Here is a 10,472-nt window from a genome sequence, read left to right on the forward strand (position 1 = left end):
CCAACTGCCCATCAAGAATGACGTTGGCAAGCGGGCTGGGATGAAGTGTTGCTACCTAACGCCCCATACTGCTGCTGTTCTGCCTCTCGCAGGGAGCAGTGTGGGGGAGCCAAGGCCAGCAGTGCTGGCCCCGGCTTTTTCACCCCCTGTCCGGTCTTCAGTGTGGCTTCCGAATTATGGTGGTGCTCCCCCATGCTTGGAGCACTCTGATTGGCTGTTTCTGTCACCAGCTCTTATGATTATGCAGGCATCTCACCCACAAGTGAAATTTGGATGTGTTAAAATAATCTATTGTTAATCCTCTGAAACATAGTGGATGGCAACGCAATCCTGCCACACCTGAGAGAATTACTCTCTCTCGTGGATTAGAAGGAAGCATGACTACTCTGTCTCTTACCAGTATAAGCACTGCAAGGTGAAAAGGGGGTTAGAATGAAGAAATGAAGAAGAGGTGAAGTCTTTCTTAAAAATTAGAGTAATATATTTTGACCACTGCCCTGCAAATTCATATATCTCCTAGCTGAGATTGAGTGTTTAAGGGGAAATAAGAAAGAAAGCAGTAAATAACAATTCCTGAAGCCCTCTCTAGCCTTAATGTTCATCCTTTTGTTTCCTGGATGCATCTAACCTGGAAAAAAGCATGAAAGTGTGATCAGAAATAGGTATTAATAACCTGCGTTTTCAAAGGCAGTGAATGAAAACAGAATTAAGAGCTTAGAATTTCTCCCACACACAGACCAAGAGGGCTATAACCCAATACTCACACTGAGTCTTACTCCACAAGATGCAACTGCTTTCACTACACATTAGTGAAATATCAGAAACCATCCCATAATAAAGAAAATATTGGTTTCATATTTTTCTTAAGACAGCACTTCTGGGACCCTGACAGGATAATATTTTTGAAGAGTAAGGGCATATCTATATGTGCTATTAGTACAATGCAATAAACTCCAGTGCATTTTACACTGGGGTTTATTGCTCTTGGGCACCACATTTACATGTGCACCTAGATGTGCACCACAGCATGTTGAGCCAGGTTGGAGCAGCCCAGGCTGGAAGGGTGCCCAGGGAGTCAGCCTGCCAACCCCAGGCTATACTGTTCTAGGTCAATGTGCTGTGGATGGGCTGGCTGGGACATGAGGGTGCTTCAGCGCAGAGCTAGGTAGCAGGCAGCCCCCAAACTGAAGCAGTCTTTTGCCTCAGCCAGCTCTGTCAGCATCTACATATGTGTTGCAGCACAGTAAATAATGCTACTGTAGGATAATACTTGTGTTTTAAGCACTGTCCTATGGCAGCATTTATTAATTTACTGTGGCCTAAGAGGGCTTCATGTGTAGATGCTGAGACTTTATTGTAGAACTAATCAGTAAGCTCTGCAGTAAACTTCTCATGTAGAATCGTTCTGAGTTATAAAAGCATACAAAAATAAACAAATGTTCTAAAACAGAATAAAAATGTACATATACTTAACCATTATTATGCATATGTCATTATGTGTGAATAATTTTCAAGTACTTAATAATATCTAAAGAATTATCAGCAAGAGAAAATATTTAGTTTGATGTATTTTTTTCATGCTGCATAAAATAATATGAAATATTAATATATAAAATAATTATAATCTGCTTCAACTCAAGGTTAGTTTGTCATTCCAGAGGTACAGAATTTAATAAAATAGTTTGAACTAAAGTAACCTAGTGACTAGAGCTAATTGTCATGATTGATATAAAACAAGCATTAAGGCCAAAACTATCAAAATGGTAAATGCAATTATTTTATGTTCTTCACTGTTTAGCAACCGACATTACAGAGAACAGGCTAATGATGTGTAGTGGATATTAGATGAGAAACTTGTGTACATTGCAAAGTAATTTTGTCACACAAAGTTTGATAACACTTAATCTCTGTAAATATAGTACATATACTAGGCTACCAGTATTACGGGACTTTGCCTTTAAACTTTGTCTCATAACTAACTGCAAGGCAAGTTAGATGATATAGCGATTAAAAGATAAGTGTGAACAGTAAGGCCACAATCTTCAACTTGAATGAAATCAATTCCTTAGATGCCTAATTGATTGATTTTACTGCAATTACAACATTAAAGGGATCTGAACTTGTTCAGCACTTCTTGATTTAGGTGCCTAATTTTAATATACAGATTTAAAAATGTTAACCAACACATTTGAAAAATGCCAGAACAAGGGACTAAGTCTGGCTCACAATTGTCTGTTTAGCCTGTGAGCTCTTGCCTTTAAGTCACTACTGTTTGTTGCTAGAGATCATGCAAGCTGATCACCAGAAGAACTAGGTCTCCTCGAGGCAGAGGCTCCTCAGTAGCCTGCAGCAGTATTATTGCATTAACAGCAACCCAAGCAGCACTGCATCCCACTATAAATCTACTAGGTCCTTGACAGTGACTAGAGACTTAGGTCTAGAATTTTATGGACCTCAAAGGCTGGCCATGAATGGCTGTATGGAAACTGCAAAAAACATTTAGAAAAGTTAGAAGATTTCACCCCCAGAGTCAGTGATCTGGATCTGTTTATCTCCAAAAGAAAAAAAAATATGAAAAAAGTGGAGGTTGTTGTTTATGTTTTTAATCTCCAAATAAGAAAAGGCTTTGGCTGCAAACCTGCAAAGATCAGATCTTGGGAAAGTAGTATGATGACTAGAAAATGATATTTAGAGGTTTGCTTTTGGGAATCAGTTTGTAGATCTGCATTAAAACAATGGTCCGGAGGAATGGCAAGGGTTAATTGGTTTAAAAAACCCTGTTTGTGACAGTTTCCTTTAAGGCCCACTGTGTCTGAAGCCAGTACACACAGGCTGGGAAACTGAAGACATGCACCACACTGTTTAATAACATGAGATAAGGTGGCATTAGGTCACAGTGCACAACTGCAGAGCCCTTGGGATTTCCAGTTTTGGCAAACGACCAAATTAAGATGTGTGCATATGATGGGTTTGTTGAAACAAGGAAATATGCTGACAGGCTAGAACATGGACAGTATGATGACCACAGGGAATATAATGCTCAATACAACTAATTTATTAAGGAATTAATTAACTGGGTTCTTGTCTGGAGAAAAGAATTGGGTTCTCGTTTGAAGAAAACTGATGCATACTTTAAGACAACATTGACTGTGCTGTTTGCTTTCTGTTTGCTTCCCCCTGGTTCTGAAGGCAACACAGTGTCTGAGGAACTGAAAAAGGCTGAGGGTAAATTTGGAAGACTTTTTTTTTTTCCAGCCAAAGAGGTGATATTTTTCTTCCAGCCTCCTCTACTCTCTACTGGGGACAATTTGCTGTATGCCAAAGCCCACGTACAGGGGCATGTGATGGGGCACAAAGCAATGGCACAAATTTACAAGCACATACCCCTGCATGTGGGGACCCATCCTATGAGTTTACATAGATGTTCAGGTGAAATGTTCTCCCAGACAAATGAACTGGGTAAGGAGAGAATAAGTGATATTATTGTTTCTCCCAGAACAAAAATAACTTGGTAACAACCAGGGTTAAAACATTCCTGGGAGAGTTTCTCCTGCAAGAATATCTCTACACATTCTTGCTATATCTTCCACTTTGTTTCCCCTCTTCCCACCCATTTTTGTATTTTCTCCACATGGCTTTTCTCACATTTTCTTCTCTGCTATTATACCTCCTTTTAAAAGAAAACATGTTTCTATTTTTCTCCAATTCTGATTTTATTTCTTTTCCTTTCTTCTTGTTATACTCTTGCTTTTTACCTATCCCATCCTTTTTCTTTCTTCTTGTTATACTCTTGCTTTTTACCTATCCCATCTTCTTTCCCAGACCCAAGAAAGTAAAATCATTCAAATTTTGTGTGTGCTAATTCATTTTTTCCCTGTATCATGACCTTTAAACCAGCAGCCACCTGTAACAGAGAACCGATATTCTTGTCTTTTTCTTTTCTGTCACTTTCTTTTTTTTCATTAAGCTGGCAGCTGGAGGCAGAGGGCTCTAAACTTGGTGCAGAGGAAGTGACTAATCAGCTTTTCTTTGCAGTCAGATACATGTTGAAAAGAGCTCAAGGAAGTCAATAATGATTTTTCACTGCTTTGTACTTCTGGTAGTTATTTACATTTAAACTGGCTTTAAAAATTTCCAAATCGGAATTCTCATCTCAGTTACATTGTCAAGAATGTTCTATCATGACTTTGCACAAATGCCACCACCTCACATTCAAGGTCATGGAAAATGGGGGCCCTTGTAGTTTTCCTCCGGGAAACTGGCTAGGCACAAAGGGCCACAATTTGAATGGACTTCTCAACTCTGTTAAAGTCAGTTAATCACAACAGTGTGGAATCATTGATCACAATCTGATTAGATTCACATTGCTGCTATAAATATACAAGGAAGGGAAGCTATGCTGAGGAGTGGGGTGGACTGGAGACAGCTCAATTCTGTGGCAGAAAAAGAACAGAATGATTGGAAAAGAGTTTAGGGAGCCTGAACATGCTTCAAAGTTTAGCAATAATTCATACTGTAGAATTTGATCATTTTCTGGAAAAGGAGGCTGAGTGGAAATCCTTCTTCTCTATTATATGCCCCTTTCCAGCCTCCGGGCCCTATAAAGCTTGGCAGGTGCTGCTCTTGGGTGCTGCTGAAGTGCTATGCATTGCTCTTTAGTGGTGACCAAGGTAGGGATGGAGGACCTTTCTTTTTCTTTTACTTGCTATGGTTCTTTGGTCTTTGTTAGGGTGACAATAATTTGGATTTTTGGGGAGCACTGGATTTGCAGTTGAATGCAAAGGCTTTTTCATGCGTCTCAGCAGAGCTGCTGGTCACAAGGCAGGATGATATATTAAGACTAAGCTTGCAAATGCTTCAGGAAGCAATTTTCTAAACAAAATTGTAGTGTTAGAGCCCATTGAGTAAGAAGAACAAGATGCTGCCCACCGGCTATAGCCAGGAGATAAAGCAGAAGCAAGGCCTTGAAGATGGTTAGATGAACACCTTGCTGGGGTCGTTTGACCCCAGTACTCTTTCCTGCCATGGCAGGGGGTCGGACTAGATGATCTTCTCAGGTCCCTTCCGACCCTAGAAACTATGAAACTATGGTGCTGAAGTCAGAAAAGAACTAGAAAGAACCAGCAAGTGACTGAAGGAAACAGGTCAAAACCTTATGCATGTGCTCTTAGCAGAGACATGTAAAAGAAGAAAATGCATAGGCAATTCCACATTAATGAAGTAAACAGTAAACAGAGGCGAAGCTTGAGATGGGAGGAGAAACGGGTGGAACGAAAGGTGGAGTGAATGTTAATGAGCATAAATCAAGGTGTATAAAATGTGAAAAGAACTAATCTCCAGGATGGCTCCCCGGTTTGTTGTTTTTTGGGAGCTAGTCCGAAGCTGTCTCCATTCTGAATAAAGCCATTGTGAGTAATGCGTGCTAGTGTTTTCTTCCTGCCTGCCCTGGCTAATGAGTAACAGGAGCTATGAGCAATTGGATTGTCATCTCCCTAGTCACTGGGTGCTGCATGGAGTTGGGGGTCTAACAGTCTTTGTCTTATGTTTTTTTTCAGGGAGGGAGAAGAGTTATGTGTAGATTTTCTTGTTGTGGGGAGGGAAGTGACAGTTGCAGCCCCTCTGTAGTAAATGAGGTGCAGCCTTGGAGGGGATATTGTGGAAGGCTGAGGGGAATATCCTCTTGGGCTGCGGTGGAATAGTAAAAATGGGTGGACAGTCAGTGAGGATAAATGGGAAAAAAATCTTGTAACTGGATGTGAGTGGTGGTTGGGATTGGTGAAAGGGGTTTTGAGCAGGGAGGCAGCTATGAAGGAAAGGTTGGGGAGTTGGAGTTCTCGGGTTTTTGGAGTCTGGAGAATCCTGACTATGGGTTTATTGTAAGCCACTCAGCCTTTTGGATAGGGTCAACTATAAGTCTAATAAATAAATACATCAATAATATCACTTATTACCCAGTCCATTTCCTTAAAGTTCCCATGCAGGCACAGAACACAGAAATTTTATATGGATATCTATTTACCACCTGAGGATTACATGTTAGGCAGGGCTAATAGATATGCACAGGGCATTCTTGCCTTTAGTATCCCTCCTCCAGATTCATGGTCTACCAGTAATTTTGCCATAGTGGTTGCTTAGCTTGAGGTTGCAACAACTGCTGGAAGCTCCTCCAGAAAATCTTGCCATTTTAGGAAACTGTGGTTATGATAAAATGTGCATTGAGTTTGACAAGGCAGCACGTGATTGCAGCTTTCTGACTTACTTTTTCTCTGCTTCATGGTAATGCACACGCAGACCTTCAACACTCCTCTCCTTCTACGTGTGAAGCACTGCTGCTCAGAAAATAGGAACATTCTCATAAATGATAGGTCTTTGGTTTTTATTGAAACAATCATATTTTGCCCCTACTTGCTCTTGTGTTCCAGCTGCTTCAGACTGTTAGTTGTAATGAGTAGGATTTTATTTTGTTTTCATCAGCCACTGTGCACAGTTATAGTGACATTATAATTAATAACAGAGCTGAGCTGTGGGGAGTTAGAAAAGTCAGTTTTGTTGTACCAACAAGTTCAGCTTTTACTACCCCCATCATCCCTTTAGATGTAGGCACTTTAATATCAGAAGACAAATTTGAGCAACAAGATATTATTATGAGATGTCTTGTCCATATCTCATGGTGGGGAGGGGTTTATTTCTTCACATGTTTATGTGGCCAAGGTGGATACCTCCTGTACCTGCATATCAAAAAAGAGACTGCATTCATTTATGTTGTAAGACTTGGAATAGATCACCGGAAGCTGTCCACAGCATCTGCTGTTCACCTTTGTATCAGGAATTTATTTTTCTGTATGGTCCCTGGACAAAATGGAGCTCATCAACATAAGAGTGCCAACAGCTGACCTTGTAAGCCTCCTTTGTTTACTACATTTCAATTTCCCTGGGGAATTTACCTAGTGAATACTAAACAGAAGGAGAAAAATGTTAGGAACCTGAAAAATGAATACAAATAGGTGAACAGTGACAAAAGTAAATTGAGTGAGTTATTCAGGGCAGAAAAAAGGGTATTTCCCTTTGAACAACCTTTCAAGACAGTCCAGTTGCCTAAGGAACTTTTAGCTAGAAAATTTTTTTCTAACTCTGTGCAAAACTATTACTTTTTAAGATTTCTTTCAATTATCTTTAACATTTCTTCTGGCTCGATATTTGATATACTAAAGATACTATTGAGTTGAAAGAGATGCGAGAGTTACTCAGAAACCTGCATCAAAATGTGTTTGCTTTTTCAAGAATTTCCAGGGGAGAGTTTCCACATTTTCACCTCTTTTAATGTATATCTCAATTCAAGTTTCTCTTGAAGAAAAGAGAGAATGCTGCTGCCTTACTGATACTGGCTGATGAGTAACAATTATGTAGGAGACTTGCAAGGAAATAATGCTCTTCCTTCCATGGGAAAATGGCTAAAGAGAAGTCAGGACCATAAACTTCAGTTGGGTCCCTCCTCCATCCTTTCCAGTTTCCTTATTCATAGGGTAAATAAGCAGTGAAGGGACCATTGTAAGGTCACAGAGTGTCACGGAGATGTGGAGATGAAAAGAAGAGAATGACACTTTACTTCTCCATTACACCAGTCCAGAGGATGTTCTACAAGGCTGCAGTCCCTGGCCAATCTCATAATGGGAAGGAACAATTTAGCACATTGTAAATTTAATCTGCAATTAGCTATTTTATTTCTTACAAATACCTGAACTGTTCTGTTGCTCTTAGCTGGTTGTTTCCAGCCATTTGAGATTTTACTTATAATACAGTTTGTATCATTTAAAATGTAGTTAAGTTTGAGAATTCCTGACAAAGATATTTTCAAATGTTGAAGCTTCAGGACATTTGCATCCCTCTCACTCTGCCCAGCTGTAATAAAATAGTCACTACACTCCGTCTGGCTGGAAATACAACCAGGCATCCACATCTGACCACTATATAAAAGGGGGTTCAAACTGAAATCTTGTTTCCAGAGTCAGCATTACATCATCATCATTGCCATCATTGTCACTGTAGCAGCATTCATTTTCTTTTCTTGGTCCTTTTCCAGGACTTCAACATCACCTGTATCCTATGTCTTTGCTACCTCTCCTTAGCCAGACCTTCTATGGTCCTTGCTCATGGAATCACATCCCAGCTCAGCACAATCTAACTTGTTCTCTCTGAGCTCACTCAAGACAACTGTTCTTCTCATAGTCTCTGATAAGACCAGATCTTCCTCAGTTCATAGGCTTTTCCAGGTTATGAAATATAGAGCATTACTTTATGTAGTACCTACATACCAAATTCCCATCTCCTCTAGTCATCCTTTCTTTGCACTGGTTGTGGATAATTGTGCCCATTTCTAGAACAAACAAACGAGCTCTTTCTTGGCAGCATATTGATGAGGTAGGTACACACCCAGCATCACAAGTATAACTGATCCTCATCTTGTAATGCATTTTCTCTCTCCCAAAATGTAAAAGTAAACTGAAAGGATCGTATAGGGAAGAGAGACCAAGAAATAACTTGAACAAGGCAGAGCTGGGCAAATCAGGAGCGAGGTAAGTATCCTCAAACTTCAACATTTGAAACACTTTTATCACACTGGCATTTGGTTTCCCCCCTGCCAGGGCTATCCCTCATTTTATAGTTGGTAAAATTGCAAGATGGCTTTCTGATCTTCCCTTTCAGATATTACATGAGACCAGTACATTCATTTTTATTCTAAAACCTTTCCTAAATCAGTTTTGAACTCAGGTCTCCAGAAAATGTGCTAAATTACAAGTGTATTAAATCCAGTGCATCATCATAGTCTTAAAAACACTCTATGATGCCCTTGTTACTTATTGTTTAGAATCTAATATTAAAAAAATATGGTGCAATGTTTTGTAGTACGTTATTTTAACTATTGTGGTCTTACTATATGGGAAGAGCAGTCAGCAGAAAAGGATAATCTTAGAAATTTTGATATGATTTCAAAACATTATTTGCTATACCATTTAGTTCAATTCTCAGACTTCATTTTACTTAACTATAAGATGAAAATTACCCAGGGTTATATTTTCCTTTTGCTGTGTGCACATCGGGCCTATTAGCATTAATGGAAGCTCTGCAGTCACATCAAAAAGTGTATATAGCATTTATTGCTGGGAAGCTTAGAGGAAATACCATGTGTATTGTAATAAAATGGGAAAACTATTAGGAAATGGAAATATTAGTTTTCTAAAAAATTTACCTAACCAGAACTGGTTAATACATGTCAAATTGACTGAGAAAAATGACAAAAATCTCTTGAATTTGAAATTCTCATGAGAAATTAGAAACAATGAAACTGTTTTTTTTTTAATTAAACCAGTTGACTATAGAAAATAGATTTTTTTTCCCTTTTGGTTGTAGCAGCACAGATATCACTAGAATTATAATATCTAGATGGTATTTTAAAGATTTAAAAAATTTGATCTCCGTTTCCTGAAATATTTCAGCGTTCTCTGCTGGAAGATTATTATGTCACGTCTACATGATTCACATATAAATCTCAGTATAAATGGGTAGGGTGCTATGTGCACACTCAATTTAAGGAGATGTCAAATTGAGAATAAGCAAAAATGGGCATTTTTATGGTTTGTTTGTATGGTATGTTAAATTTAATTGAGGCCAACAATCAGTTGATTGTCAGCCCCAACCCCAACAATCAGCTTATTGTAAGGACTGGGGCAGTTCAAATCCCCAGTATGGTGCCAGGGCCACAGCCAGCAATCAGCTGATTGTCAGCCCCAGCTCAACTTGCTAGTGTAGGGAGAACCAGCAATTATGACCCTAAGCTCCCCCTTCACTGACAACTTGTAATTGCCTCATTGGGACCTCTTGCCATGCAGGTATGGCATAGCAGGAGGCACAGTTGTTGGGACTGGAGATCTGGTCCCATCACCCCATTAAATAAGTGTGCCAGGGACCAGTCTCTTGAAACTAATTATGAGATCTTATAACAAGATACAGTCCCATCATTCTCTTTATATATTAATTCATTGCCATGGGTGAACAGAAGCGATGTTATCCATTCAGTTTGCATTTTGTGTTGTATTATGCAGCAGAAAATGTATCTCATTCCTTAATCACCTTTTGTGGATCGACATCAGAGCTTACACTTCCCTTTAATTTTTCTTCCTTTATGAAATAGTTAAACTTTTTGATCAGTGTTAGTATGTACTCTATAAGCTCAGCCAACGATGGTGTTATTTATAGCACAGATAGTGGAATGTGTTAAAACTGCTGTGATAAGCTTTGTGTTTAATGAAATGGCAGTTTCTTCCAAAAGAAGGAGAAAGCTAAATTCCCAATGGGACTCACAATTACTTCATGTAAGCTTGTGAAAACCAGATCTTAACAGACAGAGAGTAATGGATATTTCTGAAGACTGGTGTGCACCCTGCCTTAAAGATATTTAAGACTGTTAAAGGACT

This window comes from Gavialis gangeticus, unplaced genomic scaffold, assembly GCF_001723915.1.
Source record: "Gavialis gangeticus isolate Ggan-Ray unplaced genomic scaffold, GavGan_comp1, whole genome shotgun sequence".
Classification (NCBI taxonomy): Eukaryota; Metazoa; Chordata; order Crocodylia; family Gavialidae; genus Gavialis; species Gavialis gangeticus.